General features: G+C 34.6%; 1 protein-coding gene and 1 pseudogene across 3 annotated transcripts in view; both read right to left on the minus strand.

The window, feature by feature from the left end:
- The window catches only part of RICTOR (RPTOR independent companion of MTOR complex 2), a 125,677-nt gene that overhangs the window by 98,970 nt on the left and 3,104 nt on the right, over window positions 1-23,603 (minus strand). The window lies entirely within an intron of this gene.
- On the minus strand, window positions 6,816-6,915 carry LOC142874183 (uncharacterized; annotated as a pseudogene).

The raw sequence follows: 23,603 nt of genomic DNA on the forward strand, positions 1-23,603 counted from the left end.
GAACTCTTATAGACTGTTGGTGGGAATGTAAATTAGTATAGCCATTATGGAAAACAGTATAGGGGTTCCTCAAAAAGTTAAAAATAGAATTACCATATGGATGATCCAACAATTCCATTACTGGGTATATATCCAAAGGAAATGAAATCAGTATGTCAAATAGATATCTGTACCCCCACGTTTATTTCAGCACTATTCACAAGAGCCAAACTATAGAATCAACCTATGTGTCCACCAACAGATGAATGGATAAATGTGGTATATATGCATAATAGAATATTATTCAGCCATAAAAAAGAATGAAATCCTGTCATTTGCAGCAACATGGATAAACCTGGAGGGTTCATGTTAAGTGCAATAAACCAGGCACATAAGGACAAATATCACATGATCTCATTCTCATGTAGAATCTAAATAAGTTGATCTCCTAGAAGCAGAGAGTAGAACAGTGGTTACCAGAAGCTGGGGATGGGAAGTGGGGTGAGGAGTGGGGTTGGGGAAAAATTGGTCAACAGTACAAAGTTACAGATAGATAGGAAGAATAGTTCTGGTGTTCTGTTGCACAACAGGGTGACTATGATTAACAATATTGTATTAAATATTTCAAAATAGCTAGAAAAGAGGGTTTTGAATGTTCTCACCACAAAAAAATGACGAATGCATGAGGTGACTGCTATGGTTTGAATGTATCCTCAAAAACACATGCTGAAACTTAATCCCCAATGTGGCAGTACTGAGAGGTAGGCACTTTAAGAGCTGATTGGATCATGAAGGCTCTGGATGGATTAAGAGGTTATCATGGGAGAAGAACAGGTGGCTTTACAAGTGGCTTTATAAGAAGAGAAGAGACCTGAGCTAATAATAGCTCCTCAGCAAGCTCCACCCCCATTGCATGTCATGCCCTTCACCACCTTGGGATTCTTCTGAGAGTCCTCACAAGCAAGAAGGTTCTCAATAGATATGGCCCCATGACCTTGGACTTCTCAACCTGCATAATTGTAACAAATAAATTCCTTTTCTTATAAATTATCCAGTTTCAAGTATTTGGTGATAAGCAACAGAAAATGAACTAATTCAGATGGATATGTTAAATACTCTGATTTTATTTTTATACATGTATACACATATCAAAACATCATACTGTGCCCCATAAATATGTAAGTATGATGCGTCAATTAAAAATAATTTTTTTTTCAAAAAAGACCATAAAAATATACCAAACTCTGCTTCTTGACTGGGTACTGGTTTCATAGGTAACCCAATCTGTTGAAACACTTATGATAAATTCACTTCTCTCTAGGTATAATTCAATAAATAGTTAAAACACAAGAAGGAAAACATATTTTGTGTTATACTGCCAGATACTACAGACTATATACATTCTCTTTTTATAGTAAACAGGAATGTGCTACCCTAACTTGACTTTTTACAATCTGGCATTTATTAAAAAAAAGGAGTCTCCAGGTCAGAACTGTAAATATTAAAACATAAGAATTAACAATGGAAATATTGTCTTATGATTAATTATAACAATGATAGCTATATGGAACTGCAGACCATTATCCTAAGTGAAGTAACTCAGGAATAGAAAACCAAACACCATATGTTCTCACTAATAAGTGGGAGCAAATAGATGGGCACACTCAGGCATAAACCAATATAAAGGAGATGAGAAACCAAGAAGGTGGGAGGGTGGCTGTGGTATAAAAACTGACCTATCAGGTACAATGAACACAATTCTGGTGATGGGAACATCAATAGCCCTGACTTAAGCATAATACAATATATTCATAATACAAGATATTCATATTACAAAAGCATTTGTACCCTTTAAATATTTTGAAATAATAATGATAGCTAGTAAATGGACATACATAAAGAACAAATAAAAAAGATCATGTTGCTTCAAAATGTTATCTATTTTCCAAACTCTGAAAACCAAGAAGACATGAAATAATACAATTTTCCAAAAACTAACCAAACATCTTTCTATTGCTTTGAAAAAGAATCTCACTTTCTAAGGTAAGAACAAACCTATTTAATATAATTAACAATGTAATGATCTTCACCCACTCAAATTTGTCAGATATAAAATTTTTTAAATGGCAATGCCTAGGAATACAAAAAGAAAGTGGTAGACAGAAATTTAAGCCTGCTACCTATCTTCAGAAAAATCACATTCCTGATCCTTCTCTACCCCACTCTCTCAAGCATTATATTTACATTCACACAGTGCTCGAAATCATGTTCCCAGGTTGCAATGCTGGAGAAAGAACTAAAGCCTAACTATTCACCTTACCTAATCCTCTAATCATTTCATCCCTGTCTATTTTTACATGGTAAGTAATTAGAGAATTTATAAAGATTTTCTGGCACAGACGTTTAAGGCAGAAAATGGGTAAGAACTGTTCAAATGTAAAAAAAGTATCAAGCACTTTCTAAGAGTTCATCTCTTTCCCTTCTTCACAAGAAAGCCAGAATCAAGTGCTGGGGCTCATAACACCTGTTATAAGATAAACTGTGGTAGAGAACTGAACCAAATTCCCAAAGCACTTTTACTTTGTACACAAACATTAATACAAAGTATACACAAGTATATACCTCCATAATACGTTAAAATATACAAAACTTAAGATAATAAGTAAAATATAATAAGTAAAAAAAAAAAAATAAAAGAAAACATTGGGGAAACACTTCAAAAAAAACCAAAGTAGGCCGGGCGCGGTGGCTCAAGCCTGTAATCCTAGCACTCTGGGAGGCCGAGGCGGGCGGATTGCTCGAGGTCAGGAGTTCGAAACCAGCCTGAGCAAGAGCGAGACCCCGTCTCTACTATAAATAGAAAGAAATTAATTGGCCAACTAATATATATATATATATAAATTAGCCGGGCATGGTGGCACATGCCTGTAGTCCCAACTACTCGGGAGGCTGAGGCAGAAGGATTACTTGAGCCCAGGAGTTTGAGGTTGCTGTGAGCTAGGCTGACGCCACGGCACTCACTATAGCCTGGGCAACAAGCGAGACTCTGTCTCAAAAAAAAAAAACCAAAAAAAAAAACCAAAGTATACACAAGTATATATAAAAAAATTCACAAAGACTATAGAAATGGTTGTCATTCAAAGAAATCTTTGTCATTTATAATATTTTAATGTTATTTTTCTGCAGAAAAACAGTATGAAAAATGCAGTCTACAACTAGAACCTTTTCTAAGATAGTAAAAATAACTAAAAGCAATTATTATTTAAAGATTACAATTACTGCCTGTTCAGCTACAATTTCTATATCTTAATCCATTATATTTTACAAAGATGCTTGTAAAATCATTAGGCTTCCACAGTCCCCTTTATTATAAAAGAAAAATTCTGTTTGTCTTTGAAACAATTCACTATGTAAATGAACCCTGTGAAAGAGTGGAACAGCTGTGCCTAAAGGCTGAGACAATTAATTGTGATATACACCAAGTCTATTAGAATTATTTAGAAGTCAGTTGTACATTCTGCATGTACAGTTACTTTCTTGTTTCTGTTTTTCTCTAAAAAAACAAGGCTATAATAGTTCAGACCACTTGTCTGACAAGTGGCTTCTAGGAATTTAGTTAAGGGCTTCCCTCTTAGAAATGAATAAGGAAGCAGATACAAACACACCTTGACTACAGAACATTCTATTTGACTGTGGGTTAGAAACTTTAAAAATATATTGTTATCATGTTATTTTCTAATCTTTGCATTTATATTCTTGATTCCACATCTTATCTCATTCCAATACTGCTATCATTAATTATTCACTATTTCTCATGAATCTTCAGTCTTTTTCACTAGCTCTGTAATAAAAAATGCTTCTGTCTGCTGTTTCTCATTTTTGAAACATTACTTTTCTTTTGCCCAATGTGAGATGCAACTGAATTTAGTCTTACCTCATCATCTCCTAAATTCCATCAACCTAGTATCTAGGCCATCATTCAAATGAAGCTGTCACCCTAAAGCTTACCATCTGCCCAGTTCAAAGGTTTTCTCCTCAGCTACCCAAACTCTGACTTCTTCATTAAAATCTTGGCCAGCGCTAACCAAATCCACCTTCTTTCCCATGGTTTCTGCAACTACACTGTCTCAGTCCTTTTCATATATTTCTCTTTGCTCCTTGTATCTTTGGTCTTAAAGGTTTATATTCCCTCCTCCTGTACCACATCCTTTAACATTACCTCAAGTTCTATATCCTTTGCCCCCAGGTTTCTCTTTTCACTGTCTCCATCAACTCTAACAAATTCAGTTTTACTCTTTAAGTGAATATTGTTTTAAAACTTCAATTCTAAATTTTAATCCATGATTAAAGCAACACATCTCAGTCTGTATGTTTTGTGGTCTGTCTACCTCAAATTCAACATGTTCTGTAATGAAATTAATTCATCCTAAAAAAAAAAACTTCAAAAAAATTTCCTTCTTCAGAGATTACTACTGTTAGAAATTTTGGACTCTATGGAATCCACTCATATCCAGGTAGTTACCAAGTATCACAGACATCTTAGTATATTTATCTTAATAAACTCTTATATAGACTATATCACAACAGTATCCTGTTTTAATACACTACTAAGTTCTAAATCATATTACCACATTTAATATCCTATTTATGGTTTATGGTTAAATATAGTCATTTATAGACATGAAAGATGACACAGCTCACCTACAATTAACAGAACAAAAACACTGGTTAATCTCAAGCCTCATGCATGAAAGGAAACATATTTTAAATTAAGCTTTTTCATGAACCTTGGTCAATGATGACCCTATAATCCAGCAAAAATACAATACACAATTCACATAATTGGACAGTCACAAATAACTGCATAACACTAATAGTCAAAATCTAAAAATAAATTTACAAATGCTCTTTGAATTTAACCTTTAAAAGCTTTGAACTATTATAAATAAAATCAGTATAATGCATTTCTTTAGGCATATCTTACAAAAATAATACATTTATATTTATTTATGCATTCTTATAGTGTTTTTGAGACATATTTGTTCTATAGTTCTATAGTTCCATACTTCTACTATAGGACAATGATCTTTCATCTGAAATTTTGGGGTTAAAGGTTTAGGAATTCAAAATTTTTTATATAAAAATTAATATGCTATATATTTAACATCCTCAAATGGGGTTAGGAGTAGCATTGCCTATTCACAAACTGTAATTTTTTTTTTTTAGGTAAAACACATGACTAGACACACTAAGTGAGATAAATATTAAGAATACAAATTTCAGTCAGAATTTACTGCCAAATGAGTTTAGGTTAGGTCAGGTTTTATCAGATCAAACTATTTATGGAAAAAGCTTTCATTTTCAGAGTTTTGGGGTTTTCAAAGTTGTGAAGAGACTATGGGCCTGCACAATTAATATTATCAAACTGAAGATCTTGCATTCTTTTCTACAACAAAGTTATTGAAATTGTTACTTTTTCCATTCTTCCAAAGACACAAAATATGTGGCAATACTAAAGTATAAATTTAAATCTTAAGTTGGAGAAAGCTTAACAAGAAATAACTCCAGAAATAACTACTGTTTGTCAGCAGAAATAATTTAATCCTAAACAAAGAATTTTTCTACCAATTCAAGATAAAAACTTTGGCCATTTAAGATAAAAATACTAGCAGAAAAAAGGGCTTATAGCCTTCAGAGTAACTACCTGGCTACTAAAGTGTGTCTGTGGACAAACACCTGAGAGCATGTTATAAAGGTAGAATCTTGGGTCCTTCCAGACCTACTGAATCTTTTCATTATAGGAGGATCCTCAGGTGCTTCATTTGTACATTTATCCAGAAAAAAGTTAATCTAGCAGGCCTGCTTATCCTTAAAAAGGCCTGCTTATGGCCAGGAGCAGTGGCTCACTCCTATAATCCTAGCACTCTGGGGGGCCGAGGCAGGAGGATCACTTGAGGTCAGGAGTTCAATACCAACCTGAGCAAGAGCACAGATCCCACCCCCAACTTTACTTAAAAGACAAAAAAATTAGCTGGGAGGGACGGCACATGGTGCCTGTTGAGAGGCTAAGGAATATCGTTTGAGCCCAGGAGTTTGAGGATGCTGTGAGCTAGGCTAATGCCACGGCACTCTAGCCCAGGCAACAGAACAAGACTATCACGCAAAAACAAAAAAAAAAGTCTGCTTACAAGGTTGACCCTTGGCTGGCACATGAGAACTTGAATCTTAAATTTTAGGAGGGTTTTCTAACTGGTAAGAGGGGCTCACTGGGCCCAAACTGTTATACACTTGCTTTCCTCTTTAGGTGTGGAATTTTGTTACCTACCAGGCAGAGACGGCCTACTTGGTAAATCCTAATAAAAAACCCTGGGCACTGAGATCCCTGCTGGACAACATTTTATGTGTTGTCAAAATTCATTGCTGGAGGGAATTAAGCACGTTCACTGCGAGGAGACTCTAAAAGCTTGTACTGGTTTCTCCCAGACTTTGCCCTACGCATCTTTTCCCTTTGTTGATTTTGTTTTGTATCTTTTTGTCATAGTGAGTCCTCCTAGTGAATAATTGAACATAGGGGTGGTGTCTGGGATCTCCAATAAAACATTAAAGTTTCAGAAGCTCTGCTCTGAAGAGCCCACATAGAAATCTATTCCCAAAGCTTAAAAGCAAGACATGAAGACTGTGGACCAGTGCAAGACAAACAATCCATTATGCATAAGTGAGACCTTAGGAAAGTCCATCGTAAGAAAAAGAATGAATTAGAAGAGCATTAATCCAACAGAGGCAAACAGCAAAGAAAAGCAGCTCTGGGTGAAGTTTTAAACAAAACAAAAACAAAAAGAGACTCTGAAACTCTTTTTCTTTTTTTTTTTCAACTTTTAGATGCTAATCTTCTCTGTACCGTGCCAATTTTAGTATATATGCTGCCAAAGCGAGCACGAGACTTTGAAACTCTGAAGCCACTACGTGTGGCTTTGGGACACAGATATACTCTTTTGCATGGTATAAAAAAAAAAAAAGCCACCAAGCTGAGAATTTTAATTTAAAGTAGCCCTGGTCTTTAAATTCCACACTGTTCTCTGGCAGGAGACAGAAGCAAATTCAACCATCAACCACTTCCCACCAAATCACTAACCCAACCAGGTAACCACCCTCAGCCTGGGTAACCTAACAAATATAAGGGCCCAACCAAAAACCATAAAAACACAAGGAACAGCAAAATAGGCCATTATAAACAGAAATAAAAAACAAGAAAAAAAAAAGATGGTAAACTTTAGGGTGACAGCTTCATTTGAATGATGGCCTAGATACTAGGTTGATGGAATTTAGGAGATAATGAGATAAAGACTAAATTCAGTTGCATCTCACATTGGGCAAAAGAAAAGTAATGTTTCAAAAATGAGAAACAGCAGACAGAAGCATTTTTTATTACAGAGCTAGTGAAAAAGACTGAAGATTCATGAGAAATAGTGAATAATTAATGATAGCAGTATTGGAATGAGATAAGACGTGGAATCAAGAATATAAATGGAGGCCGGGCGCGGTGGCTCACGCCTGTAATCCTAGCTCTCTGGGAGGCCGAGGCGGGCGGATTGCTCGAGGTCAGGAGTTCGAAACCAGCTTGAGCAAGAGCAAGACCCTGTCTCTACTATAAACAGAAAGAAATTAATTAGTCAACTAATATATATATAAAAAAAAAAAATTAGCCGGGCATGGTGGCACATGCCTGTAGTCCCAGCTACTTGGGAGGCTGAGGCAGTAGGATTGCTTGAGCCCAGGAGTTTGAGGTTGCTGTGAGCTAGGCTGATGCCACAGCACTCACTCTAGCCTGGGCAACAAAGTGAGACTCTGTCTCAAAAAAAAAACAACAAAAAAACAAACAATATCAGTTAAGAACCACATCCATGCTACCAATTAAACATATACAACATGGAAGAGTGTTCAATTGATGAGCTTATACCCAAACACTTTCATCTATTAATTTTTAAAAGCCAAATCACTAGCCAAAATTTTTCATAATCTTTCTTTAATTTATTTTAGGCTATTTCAATGTCCCTGATGCACCTAACCAATAATACTTTCTTTGGAAAATGCTAACAGTAAAAAATAACAAAATACATAGTTAAATCCTCCTCCTCTATTTGCTAAAAGTACAAAATATCCCTCAATTAAGAAACCAACATGCAGACATTATTCGATTATAACTTGTTAGGGCAAAACAGGTTTCAACTCTAGGGTTGACTCTAGCACTGCCAGGAATATTATCCTGAGGATTTTAAACCCTCAGTGTCACTCAGAGGAAAGAGTGGTTGGTGACTGCCAAGCAATCTCTGCCACAGCAGCACTCACATATCTGCCAACCCTGAAGCATGATTTTAGTTCACCAAAGGCACAAATGTGCTTATGCTGTAATCTCTTTAAAAAATATTTAGGATCTAGCACAGTGCCTGGCAAACAAAAATAAACATTTATTAAAGAAATGTCTATTAAATCCACAGAATTAGAAAGCAAGAACAGGTAAATAAAGCTCATATTCTAAATAAAAATTTTCCAAAAAATTAAAGAGATTAAAGGTAACACTAACTTCACCCATTCTTCTATTTTCCTTATTTCTCTATACTCCCAAAGATAAATTCAACATCTAAATGAAAGCATCTAGCAGCAGGAAAGTAGACCAAATGAACAGAATAATTTTTTACAGATATTAGACAACATAAGGCTAGCAACAAGTCCCTTCTGGGCCTCTGATTTGTTTGTTAGTCTATCTTAACTATGCGTTCAGTCTACGTTTTTTGAATGACATGCAACTAATTAGAACTTCTTTAAGAGCAAGTTCTGATTTACCTTGTAATCTCAACCTTCAGAAAACCTGGCAGAATACTCTGTTTATGGCATACACTCATTAACTGAATGAACAAATGAATGAACATCCACTCACAATGAAAAAGAACTATCACTAAAATTAGTAGTTCAGGTATTACTTGATAACTGCAAAATATTATATTAAGGTTATACATACATAGCTTACAAGGAAGTAACAAATTAATACAACTATCATTTCTACATTTGGTTTTGCTTTCTCCTTTTGAAAGACAATACAGCACTTAAGTCTCAAGTGATTCACACTGAATAATCTTGCCTGCCTTATAACCAAAATTAAAGGATTAATTCATTCACTTATTTATTCAGCTAACACTGATTTAGTGACATGTGCCATGTAAAGATTGCTCCATTAGAACACAGTGATTTTTCAAAATAATCAGATCATATTACTCCCCTGTTTAAAACACTCTAATGATTTCCCTTTGCAACTATACTGCCTTCTCCAAGTTACTACTTGTCTACCTCCCTCTTCTAATCTCATATTCCTCCACTCTCCCTCTCATTCATCAAGCACCAGCTATACTGGTTCTTTCCTATCTCTGGACCTTTGTACTAGTTTTTCTTTCTACTTGGAAGACTTTCCCATCTTTACATGGTGCTTCTTTGTTAGTCCAGTACCAACTAAATGTTACTGTTTGAGAAACTTTCTGTGACAATTCCCCCTAAACATCAGTCAATTCTCTTTCACATACCAAATTTTACATTATTAAGAACATGTATAAGTACCTAAAATTCTGTGTTCACGTGTTTACTGATTGTGTTCTCCCCACTAGAATATAAGTTCCTCAAAGTCAGGGACTCTTTTCTTTTTCACCACTGAGTCACCAGCAAAAGATCAATACCTAGTACATAGTAAAGGTCAATAAATATTTGTCAACTGCGAGTGAAAGGCAGACATGTAAACAAAATTATACCAATATTATAAGAAAGGTAACATATTATGCTACAGAAGCCAAAAGAAAGAAGATGCTCTGGGAAAGACTGACTTTTTAGAAAACTTACTGATGGCAACAGAGAAAAGAGTAGATTGGAAAAGAACAGAATTAGAATAAGGAGCATAGTTATGAAGCCTATATAATCATTCACACACACAAAAAGAGGGCTTGAATAAAGGCATGGCAAAAGAAATGGAAAAAATAGATTTTACAAGTGTTTCAGAGATAAAATCATTACCACCTAGCTGCAGATTTGATATGTGGAATAAGGACAAGAAATTAGGTTAGAATGTCTCTTGGGTGTCTCATTTGGCCCAGTTAAGACACTGCTCTTAACCCAGATGGGAAATACAGAAAGATTTTTATGATAATAAGATAATTAGTAAGTCTGAAACCTATTAAGTTTGATGTACTTGACTACATGGTTAAGATGCTAAGTAAGCAGTGAAAAATTGGTCTGGAGCCCTCAAGCTAAAATATAAATTTGATAGTCACTTATTCAGTCAACAAATATTTATTCAGCACATACAAAATGCCAGGGCTGTTTTAAGTACTGAGGAAACAATGGTGAACAAAACAAACTACTTGTCCTCAAAAAACTTACATTCCAGGGAGACAAACAGTAAATATCTACTATAATGTGAGTAGTGGCCAGGGCTATGAAAGAAAAAGCAATACCGTAAAAGAATAGAAAGTGATGGAGATGAGGGCTACTTTAGATAGAATGACCAAAAAAGGATTCACTGATAAGCTGACTTTTCAACAGAGTGGAATGAAGTGAAGGATTAAGTATTAATGATACAAATATTTGGAGGAAGAACAATTCAGACAGAAAATAATAAAAGTACAAAGATAGTATGATTAGGAATGACCAGCAAGGAAATCATTTCACCAAACATAGTGAATAAGAGGAAAACAGTTAGGAAATGAGAATGGCTATAGAGGTAGCCAGGGACTGATTACAATGGCAGTCACTGCATATAGTGGTGCTTTGTTAAAAACAAAATTATCCATCTTGTGCATACCACATTCCAGTGCTGAGAAAAGAGCAGGTGTTTAATGAATTCTTTTCAAATACATTAGTGAATAAATTAATGACTTCTAAAATTAAGCCAGATTTATTAATATATCTGACCATTTCCCAAACTCCAATTCATCTTAAAAGGATATGCCTTAAAAGGATATGCAGCAATTTATAAAACTAATAATGGACAAATTTAAAGGACTTACAAGCTTTAGCAATCTTCAGAAGTAGAATTTTAAAACATTTTGAATAGCAGCAACATCACTAGGATAATAAGTACATGCCCTTCCAAGGAGATCGCTTAAAAAAAAAAAAACAACCACCTACTTAGAAATATATTATTTCTGGAATGTCTGCTAAAACAATATATCACTTGATAAACCCTTCACATTTGGCAATGTTCTAATAATCAAAATATCATTTTAGACATCAAGTTCTGATCATGTTGGATGGTCAACAATTTACCACACTACTCCAGCTCTATTCTAGGAAAAGTCATTTAAAACAGTTGGGGGAAAAAATGACTTGCCAGTGCATACAAGAGCAATAAGTAATACAATCCTAATTAAAATAAAATAATCCCGGTTAAAAATATTTACTGCATTCTGCCATTTTTAATAGAATCAAACAAGCGATCACCTAAAATTCATCACTAAAAACAAGTATTCTTTTGGTGGTTAAAAATTCATACTCAGTTTAAATCCATTCAGTGAACTAAATAGTCTATGCTCAGAATCAGCAAGAATTTTTCAAGGTTATTAAATGTTTCCACCTTCAGGGAATTCCAAGCTCACTGTTTTCCATCCTTCCAAAGAGTTTATATATAAAAATGTAATATATTTCAAGTACTATATTTAAAATTTAATACTAATATTGCTTAATTATCAGCATTTGGAAGAGACAATAAGAAACTTCTTTGCCTTCAGTATAACTCAATATTTCTGTTTCACTTTCACATTTACTCTATTCATTTTGCATACTGAAGTAAGTAAAATTTTCTTTATTCTACAAATCTATGCAAAACATATGCTGCCAAGTTGCTGTCAAGTATTTAATCATTTCCTATGAAATACTCTTATTTTAATTTCTTGGGGAAAAGCACCAAGAGGTAGGCAGTGGAACCTTTTTCTATCACAACTCCCACATCACCAACTCTTAGTGGGGGAAAAAAATCAATGAAGAAAACATTAAATAAGTTTTTTTGTAATGCATTAAGCAAAAATCAATAATTGAAGCATTTTAAATACTTCTACATGAATAATAAAAATGTTATTCAGAATTTGTAGGATGCAGATTAAGAAATACTTAGAAATGTATAGTATCAGATGCTTATATTAGTAGAGAAGAATGGCTACAAATTATTAAGATTAGCATACAATTAAGACATAAAAAAGAAAAGCACCACAATTTTATTTATTTTTCATTTCAGAATATCACAGGGGTACAAATGTTTTGGTTACATGGATTACCTTTGTACTGCTTGAGTCAAAATCATAAGTGTGCCCATCACCCAGATAGTATACACTGTACCTGTTAGGTATGATTTCACCCATCCCCTTTCCCCCCCTCCCACCTGCATGACTTCTATTGAGTTTTGCTTCCATCTATGCACATGAGTACTCGGTATTTGTTTTTCCATTCCTGCGATACTTCACTTAGGAGGATGGTCTCTAGTTCCATCCAGATTGTTGCAAAAGGTATTAACTGATTGTTTTAGGCTGAGTAGTACTCCATGGTGTACATATACCACATTTTATTAATTCACTCATCAAATGATGGGCACTTGGGTCGATTCCACATCTTTGCAATTGTGAATTATACTGCAATAAACATTTGAGTGCAAGTATCTTTTTGATAAAATGATTTTTTTCCCTTTGAGTAAATACCCAGTAGCAGGATTGCTGGATCAAATGGTAGATCTTTGAGGAATCTTACTATTTTCCATAGAGGCTGAACTAGTTTGCAGTCCCACCAACATTGTATAAGTGTTCCTTTCTCTCTGCATCCACACCAACATCTATTGGATAGCCATATGTGGAAGACTGAAACAGGATTTACATCTCTTGCCACTCACAAAAATTAATTCAAGATGGATAACAGACTTAAATCTAGGATGTGAATGAAACCATAAGAATTCTAGAAGAAAATGTTGGAAAAAATCTTCTAGATATCGGCCTAGGCAAAGAATTTATGAAGAAGACCTCAAGGGCAATCACAGCAACAATAATAATAAATAAATGGGACTTGATTAAATTAAAAGGCTTCTGCACAGCCAAGGAAACAATCAACAGCGCACACAGACAACCTACAGATTGGGACAAAATATTTGCATGCTGTACATATGATAAAAGGGTTAATAACCAGAATCTACAAAGAACTCAAGCAATTCAGAAAGAAAAAAAAAATCAAACAACCCCATTAAAAAGTGGGCAACATGAACAGAAGCTTTTCAAAAGATGGACTAATGGATAATAAACATATGAAAAAATGTTCAACGGGACTAATCATCAGAGAAATGCAAATCAAAACCACAACAAGATATCACCTAATCCCAGTGAGAACAGCTTTTGAATCTACTGCACTCTAGTCCAGAGGACAGCAAGAGACTTTGTCTCGAACAAAAGAAAAAAGGGGAAAAAAAAGAAAAGGAGAAACATCTTTACTTTGTATTCTAACAACTCTTTAACTTTGATGCACAATTACAACTACATGCTGTAAATCTAACATATTACCAGATATTAATATTCCCACATGAGCATGCTATTGAACTGAGGACCAAATAATGTTTATCCTCTTCCCTTTTTCTCTGTAGAATTACTAAACCAATTTTGGTAATCATCCCAGCAATTTAATTCAGTCAACACAAAACCTTTACTGAATTGGAATTCTAATTTTATCAATTTTCTAATCTGTAGTTTTGAACTCTTTATGGTAATCAGATTATCTGTTTTTTCAAAAAAAAAAAATCGGCCGGGCGCTGTGGCTCACGCCTGTAATCCTAGCTCTTGGGAGGCCGAGGCGGGCGGATTGCTCAAGGTCAGGAGTTCAAAACCAGCCTGAGCAAGAGCGAGACCCCGTCTCTACTATAAATAGAAAGAAATTAATTGGCCAACTGATATATATAAAAAAAAAAATTAGCCGGTTATGGTGGCGCATGCCTGTAGTCCCAGCTACCCGGGAGGCTGAGGCAGAAGGATCACTCAAGCCCAGGAGTTTGAGGTTGCTGTGAGCTAGGCTGACGCCACGGCACTCACTCTAGCCTGGGCAACAAAGCGAGACTCTGTCTCAAAAAAAAAAAAAAAAAAAAAAAAAAAAAAAAAATCACCTATCTAGACGTGTTACTTGGCCCAAACCTAATTCAATCAAAAGGTCAGCTTGAAGAGGTGGAATAAAAGAAATACAGAGAATGACTTAAAATGTTTAAATTAAGGTGGAATTACGGTAATTATTTCAAACTCTATCATATAAATCCACTGTCAATCCAAAAGGAAACTTGGTATAGGTATGTCTATATCATGACATACCTGATACACATGAGCATATTTGGATTCAAATAACTTTAGAGTTACACAACATGGTGATAAAACATAACATTGGGCATGTGAAGTCAGACACAAAAAAGTATATACTATATGAGTACCTTTTATGAAGTTCAAAAATAGGCTAAACTAATCTATGGTGTCAAAGTCAAGACAGTAGCTTCCATGGCAAAAGGAAGCAGTGCCTTGAAAGGAGGCAGAACAGGAGTTCTATGGTATTGGAGTATTACATTTTTTGATCTGGGTTCAGATTATTTTTGTGTTCAATTTCTCAAAATTCATAGAATTGTACATTTATGACAAATACTTTTTGGATCTATAAAAAAGTGTTTAAAACAGCAACTGTTCTCTCCACATAGTTTTGAAAGCCCTCAACAATTTACCCCATCCTACAAATCCACTATAAATACTAAAATTCTATATCCATATTGTTCCTCTCTCAGTAAAATATTTCATGCCTTTATTCATGCCCTAATTCCTCTTGATTTAACCACATTCTACCAATCCAAAGTTAAAACAATGCTCTACTTCAGGTGTCCCCAAACTACGGCCCACGGACCACATGCGGCCCACTAAGGACATTTATCTGGTCCTCGGCCAGGTGTTTATGCCACCGCTGCCTGTCCTGCTTAGCAACCGACTAGTCCTGGGCCCATAGTGTGCCTGTGTGGAATGTGCGCCACACTCTCCAACAGCCCTTCAACAGTCTGAAGGACAGTGAACTGGCCCCCTGTTTAAAAAGTTTGAGGATCTCTGCTCTACTTTCTATGATTTTTTACCAGCTCACAGATCTCTCCCTTCTCTCATCTTTTTTGCCTTTCTTTACTGACCATACAAATTAGAACACCTAATATCTATTTATTTATATCTATGTGCTAAAACTGTAATAAATATTTTACAATCATCTCATTTACCCCTTGAATACATATTATCTCCAACGGAGATGAGGAAAACATGCTCAGAAAAGGCAGTTGCCTTTTAGGGTTAGGGCTAGGGTTATTCAAAGTTAGGTATTCCAAGTATTCAAGGTATTCAAAGTCTTAAACTTTGAGGCAGGATCAATATTCAAATCCAGCTCCATCTCGCTCCAAAGCCATGCTCTTAGCTATAATGCTACACTGTCTTTTTATCATGCAGTTAACACCTTGTTAGATGTTATTTTGTCCATACTAATCATATTTAATACCTTATCACCTACCTTCATATAATTCTACTACTCTTATTACATATATATGCCAAGTCTATACCAAGTCATACTTCACCTACCTTGAACCACACTATAAGGCAATTACGTATCTTGAAAATATCCAGAATACAAATGTAAGCACCCATAAAATGACAATAAAAATTCAAAATAGGAATTGTCACCAAGTTATTCACTACAGGACCAGTACATGTCTGCGGCCTGGGAGATTGGGGACTGCAAATTCAAAACATGGCAGCTGCTGTTACTATTTCTTGTAATCAAAGATCATGACTTAAACATTTAGTAATCAGAACAACCCTGGACAAATAAACAGTGATCAATAAATACCTGGTGACTGGCCTGTGTGACAAAAAGAGTAAGAATCTCTCATAGCATACAGCAATGTCCAACTGCATTACACTCACTACTTTTTATTTATAAATACTTATCAAACAAAAGAATTGTTTCAGGCCTGGTGTGGTGGCTCATGCCTATAATCCTAGCATTCTGGGAGGCCGAGGCAGGAGAATCACTCAAGGTCAGGAGTTTGAGACCAGCCTGAGCAAGAGAGAGACCCCATCTCTACTAAAAATAGAAATTAGTCAGACAACTAAAAATACATAGAAAAAATTAGCTGGGCATGGTGGTGCATGCCTGTAGTCCCAGCTACTCAGGAGGCTGGGGCATAAGAATTGCTTGAGCCCAGGAGACTGATTGACGTTGCTGTGAGCTAGGGCTGACACCATGGCTTTCTAGCCCAGGAAACAGAGTGAGACTCTGTCTCAAAAAAAAAAAAAAAGAACTGAAGAATTGTTTCAAAAGGAAGAACTAGGACCAATTACTGAAAGTTACTCTTTCATTAGATTTTTGGTTAATTTGATATAAGAGTTGTATTAGCAAACATAGCTGCTCAACAAAACAGCAAACCACTGTGAATAACCTACCCATCAGTGAAAGATTTGAGTGATGGTAGATGACAGCTATCTAATACTGCAGAGAAGATTCCTGCTTTGAGTGGGAAGACTAATGATTTCTAAAGCAGCTTCCAAATATTCTTAAAAATAAACATTATATTTATACACACATATACCTTACCCAAAGCCATGCATATGCAAGTACCCTAGGTGAACACTTAGTGGCAACATATTTATTTTAAAGATAATAATAAAAAAAATAAAAAATAAAAAAAAAAAGATAATTATACTTTTTCTATGTGGTACTTTTACAAAATAGAAACAATTCCTTAATGTATGTGAAAAGTTCCTCCTAGGACTCAAAATTCAAGACTAAATTTTTTTATAAAACAAAATAACTACTAAAGAAACAATACATAGCAAAAGGCAACTGCCACAGTTTACCCAAATCTCTTAATCAACTTTATTTTCCTTCGAAAAACATTCAAAATCTTTTCAAATATGTAACTACTTCCATTTTGCTAGGTAAAACAATAACATATACTTGTGTATTTAAAACGTCTGCAACAAACTTCCCATAAGAAAGGAGAAAGACAATTTTAAGGTTTTTATCAAAATATATACAGTGATTTAGACATTTTTAAAGCTATTCTAAAATTTAGCTAAAAGTTGTTATAAATTTAATGTAAGAATTATTCTCATATAAAATATGAAAGCTTACGTGGCATAAGAATTAATCTGACTTGCTTTGTACTGTTACACCATTCAAAAATAACACTACAAGTGATAGCCTACAATAGTAAAATAAAACCACAAGTCACTCTAAAAGAATGAGGTAAGAAACAGATATTAGTATTCAAACATCCACTATCATGATTTTATACTAATATCACATGTGACAGAGATGATTAAAAACTACTCTACCACACATGCGCTGAATAAAAAGTCCCACAGTATTCCACTTGCCACCTGATCACATGTACTGAAACCACAATATTGCTAAATGTTAGAGTGCACAGCTCACCTACCTCAAAACGTGTTCCTAAGCACTAGAGTCTCTTTCTACAATTCTATTCCTCTCAAGGGTTTTTCATTTCTCCTTGTTTTGTTTTTTTCTTGAGAGAGGGAGGTGGTGGTGATGGTAGTGTGGTGAACATTAGGGAATGCATTACAGAATTATGAGTGAAAAAACAAGACAATTAAAAAGTTTTAGTATATGAAGGATGAACACTAAGCAACTATGCATGGAAATAATTAGCAATACTATTTTAAGATGTGATTTCTCAAAGTATGAAACTACTGATAAAAATATGTATGTGCACACATGTAAAACCGTTAAATACACTTTTATCTAACAAGCTGTTCCTTCTTAGTAACTGAAGTAAATTACTTGGCAATCTTCTTTGTTTACAGCTCCTATGTCTCTTCACTCTTTATTCATTATAAGAAACACATGAAATTTCATTGGATTCAGAGCAAGATTACTAAAATCCCTGCAAGAGGCAACTGAAGTCTTGTTTTGCTGCTATAATGAAGCAATTATTTCCTGAAACACTATTTATCCTTTACCCAAATCACTAGAGGGCTCAGGTGTCTGGATTTGGCAGTGAAATGTTATGCATGTTTCAGGAATATCTTTGTTTCAAATATTCTATCTCATTGTCAGGCTACATGTTTAAATTTTCAAATCAGAAAATATGGTTTTCAGTGTGGAAAATAATAAAAACACTACCCATTCCATTTATAATCTCTATTTCTAGGCTGCGTACATCTAGAAATAAATTTGATACCAAATTCACAGAGCCACTTGAACATGCATACTTCCCTCCATTAACAGTATTAATGAGGGTGTGAGACATGCACTACAATACAAAACAATGGAAGAAAAAATCATTTATGCTTGGGTTTGGAATACAGACATTTATATACTCATGGTCACAAGTACACAAGTGGTATTTCACAATATACCCAAAATCTTTCAGTCTAGTACTACCTTCAAAGGTCAGAAGAGTCCATATGAAATATAATCAATCTTCAATAGTTAAGGAATTTATACACAGGAAAAAAATTTACCAACTTTTTCTCAACATTACCTTGAAATATGGAATAACATGCCAGGAATATGTTAGTTTAAAAATTAAGCTATGATTGTTAAAACTCTAGTCCAGAGCTCTCCCTATTTAAATGCTATGTTTTTATGCAAAGGTCTTGCAAGTGTCATCACTGCATCACTTCAAAGAAGTCTTTGCTCTAGGTCATTCCTTACCTATCTCCCATTTTTTTCTGAATTCCTCTAGCTTTTTAGTACTTTTTAAAGATAACTGGCAGATACTTCAAATACTACTGTCTCATACTATACATTAATACAGCTCAATCCCAACTATAATATAAACTCCCTGAAGAAAGATTTATGCCTTCCTCAATCACAACAGTACTAACCCACATGATTATATAATACACTTATCAAAAATATACTGGTTGGCATTAACAAAACTGTTACAAATCCAAATTCTTCAACACACTGGGGTGAAAAAAAATGGAAAAGTAATTTAAAACGCCAGATTCTTTAAAATCCAGGTAATTACCGTTAAAAAAATCTTTTCTCTATTTCCTATTAAATTCAATTGACTCCTTAAACAAGATATGTTTAAAGCATTGGAATATTCTCAACTTTATTATATCTCATATAAGTTTCATCATTACCAGGTACATTCCTCAGTTTATGCAGTCTGTCTGGCTGGAAGACTTATAAGATGAATATGAAGAATGTACTTAGGTTTAGGTTCTCTTTCAAGCCTATTACTTTGGACATATGAATGTAATACATTTTAACTAGTTTTACATAACTATTTTCAATTTATCTTGGCATCTGTATAATTTTATAATTACATTCGTTGTAGGGATATAATTTTAAGGAGCCATTCAGCTTTAACTTGCCCACAGTAACAAAAAAGCATAAATACAAAACAATGGACAACCCACAAAACATTATCTATCAATTATTCATATGTGGATTACCTAATAAATATTTTAATCTGTTTAGATTCTTCCACTATTCTAATGTATTTGCTTAGGAAATAAAAATCAACACTAATAACTCAAATAAAATGTAAAAGAAAAGGTACACCAACCTACTATGGGGAGGAAAAAACAAAATCTTCCCAAGCCACTATAAATAAAAATAAATATTTAGATTATATACTTAGCACTCTTCTACCATTATTCCCCTTTTTAGTCAGGTAACTGAGAGTGGACTGTACTTAGCTTGGTGATAGAGGTACAGATACACAGGCAAGCAAACCATTCACTCACTCCACTGTGCTTTTCACAGCCCTATTTTCAGCAGCCAGAGACCTAGGAAGGGGAATGGGGAGGTAGCAAGTCACTGCAGGTGGATTACTTAAAAGGAAATTGAGAGTTGACTGTAATTTACATTTAAAGTGCTATGAAATACCACCACTCCCACATGTATTCATTATTGTTTATAGGAATACTTCTTACAGTGATTTAGCAAGGCTATAAATGCTTTCTTTTTTAACCTTTCAATATCTGAAGAACATAGTAACATCTCAGAATCACAAAGATGGAAAGGCAAAAGTCCTACAAGTGTAAAGCATTATGCATTTTAGAGATGAGGACACTGAATCACAAAGACAAAGGTGAAAGTGCTACAAGTGCAAAATACCATGCATTTTAGAGATGAAGAAACTAAAGCCTAGAGAGGTTAGATAGCATGCCAAGATCTTCCTCAGATCAAGTTAGAATACAACCTAGTTCTCCAGACCTCAACTTCAATCCAATATTCTAGCAGCACCTTCAACTCAAAACACTTCTCTTGGCTTTAGAGATCATAATCTTAATTGCCTTTTCTGTTGCCCCATTTCTTCTTGATTCCTATTCTACAACACACACCTTCATCATCTTATCCTCCAACACTCAACTCTGTATGTAGCTCTTTCTCCATTTACAGTCTTCCTTTTCTCAACACCCTATGCAAAAGAGCAATCAAATCATAAGTTCAGAACAACTACAACCTCCATTCCAGTATTTGCTGGATCTTACACATCTCTGGCAGTGGCAATCAACTGAAATTCAATGTGCAAAGCTAAACTCATTATCATCCCTCCATGTTATGGCACCATCAATTTCACTGTCCCTCAGGACTGCAAACTTAAAGTGCTTTTTTCCTTCTATTCTCCTTGATACTGTACTATCCCTTCCCCCTCCCCTCCCCCTCCACTTTTCCATTCAATAAATGCTTCAGTGATTATTATACAATAGATGCTAGGGGGAGGGGATGTTAAAAATGAAAAAAAAGAGAAAATCCCTGCCCTGAAGAAGCTTAAGATACAGGGGGGGAAACTGGACAAAGAATTAAAATAAGACAATGGTAAGTGCAACTTAGAAAGGAATAAATAAAGACATGGAAAAGTAGAGAAAGAACCAAAAGGAGTCCCTGAAGCAGCACGTGACCTCCACCTTAAAGAATTAGGATTTCAACAGAGTTCTGAAAATGCAATTCTAGGTAAAAGAAACACCTATGCAAGATCAAGTAAATATGAAATTGCATGTTCAAGGAATAGCAAATAGTCTTCTTTGACTAAAGCAATTATTCTCAGCTAGGAGCATAACAGCATCTAAGGGGAAAAAACAGGACTAGGGGATTGACGCTTTAAACTAGCAAACTCGCCCCAATCCTCTTTGAGAAGCACTGTGTATAATGTAGTGAACTATGCAGACAGGCAGTTATATTGAGACTAGTATGGCTAAGGTAGTGAAGAAGAAAATATGGGAATAAATCAAAAAAGGCCTTGAATGCCAATCTAAGAAACTGAGACTTTATTTTGTGATCAAAAATGAGCCTACAAAATGTGAGTGTGTATGTGTTTTATTTTTTTATTTAAGGGAATGACAAGATCAGATCTAGATTTTTGAGAAATAATCCTGTGTGCAGCAGAGGGAGTGAAAAAAGGTGAGAATAGAAGATTTTACTGTCACAGAATGAGAAAATGAGGATGTGAACTAGACTAATGACAGTGGGAATAGAAAGAGAGATTGAATTCAATAGATATTTCAGAGGTACACAGAGAAATTTAGCAACAGAACAAAGAAGATAAGCAGTTGGTCTCCAGTTTGAATAACAGAGGATAGTGGTAGTACACAGAAAGTGAAAAGTGCGTACACTCTGGGGTGCAAAATTTTATACATCACAACCTCAAGATGATCGCCAGACACATACCAGTCACCAACTAACATTGTGACTCTGGCTGAATTACTTAATTTTCTGAGTTTTATTCTCAACTAAGGATAATAAAAGTACCTCAAACTGTTGTTGAAGATTAAATGAGATAATACACTTTGGTGCCTGGCACAAATTAATATTATAGTATTAGTACTAATAGTAGAATGTCAGTGAATTTTGCAAGAGGTTACTAGCATCTTTTAAAAAATTATTTTCAGTACTGGGGAGAGTTGTTGATTACAAGACTATAGTGGTTAAGAAATAATATTGTGGAGTGAGGATAAACTATTTTGTCTGTAGAATCTACAGAAAAATAATTGTTTTGTAATCTATCACCCCATATCCCACCTTTAACCCATGCCTGGGATAGTATTTGGTCCATATGAAAGCTGTAACAAATGCTTGCTGAATATGAGAAAACTGAGGCAAGAGGAAAATGAAGAGAAGATCTTAGTGCTACAAAGAATCTTAAAGGAAATAGTATTAAGAGCATAAAATTATCCTTAGAAAGGAACAGAGATGCTTTATTCTCTGATTCAAGGGAACAGAAGGTTAAATATGGGGAGAAGATTACGGAACTCACTTTGGATGAGCAGCCTCTACCTTTTTAATAAAGAAATAATAAGTTCTCTGCACAGAGTAGGGGTATTAGAAAGTCAGCTTGAAATATGAAGTAAATAAATTAGTTGATTCCTCCATTCTAATACACAGTTGACTTCATATCTATAGCCAACATGCTGGTCCAGTCCTCTCCAATCTGCCAGATTACATCAGTAGCCTCCTAGGCAGCCACTGACTTTCCCTTTCCCAAGGTGTGGTATATTCCCTAGAAAGTTCATATTTCCTTCTACTATGTCCACAACAACTCTTAAGAGAAGTCACCCCTCTCTGAGACTTCTCTCATCCTCTACTCATCAGACAATTTATCATTCTCTCCTCTACTAATGGTCTACTTCACTGTTTCTTGTACATTACTGTTTCCTATCACAATCGTTTCTTTATGTCTTTTCCAATAAACCCCTTAAAAGGGGGTAATAGCTTCCTCATTTTTATTGTTCCAGTACTTAAGTCAGCATCGGCATATAATAATAGGTGTTCAGTCAATAACTATTATGTCTAACTGAAGTGAAAAAATGAGTAAACTCCTAACTAGAAGAAATAAGAAAACAAAGTATTCAAATCTACGTCATTTCAGATAACCTTCCTACTTTTCTAGGTATTAAACAGTAACCAAGATAGTCAACTTTTTTATTCTTACTAATGGAAAAGTAAAAGATCTAAGTTAGATAATCAAAAATTACAAAACTCAATTGTACTTTTAAATAAATTATATTCTAATAATTATATTTAACTACAGGCATGTCCATGTTCTGGGAATTCACTTTATACCATAATAATTCAATTATACCAGGAGGGGCTTACCCAAGAACATTGTACCTTTTCAAGTCATTCAGTACTGGGAAGAGATGACCTACTAGAATGATAAACAGTCTATCCTTGTAGTAGCAGTAGCTAAGGAGAGCATTTGGGTTTCAAAATATATTTTGGCATGCAATATAAAGAGCATATTTAATTATATCAATAGCAAAACAATGAAGCTTGAATATCATAATTCCTTATTAACAAGTTTGTAATATTCAAAACAATTGTATGAAATATTTCTAATGTGATTTAAAGAATTTTGATTTCACAATGCAGGAAGGCAACTAAATTAAATATCACTCACAAAATATCCCATCTTATGAATAATTAAGAACTAGCTCATTTACTTTTCATATTTTTAATAACACTTTGAAGTTATCTCTTCTTTTTGAGATGAAGAAATCAGAAGTTAAACAATGTCAAATAATTTGCCCCAAATCACTCAATTATTAAGTATCACAGCTGAGATTACAACCCAGAAT

Source organism: Microcebus murinus, chromosome 11 (assembly GCF_040939455.1).
Source record: "Microcebus murinus isolate Inina chromosome 11, M.murinus_Inina_mat1.0, whole genome shotgun sequence".
NCBI classification, from domain to species: domain Eukaryota; kingdom Metazoa; phylum Chordata; class Mammalia; order Primates; family Cheirogaleidae; genus Microcebus; species Microcebus murinus.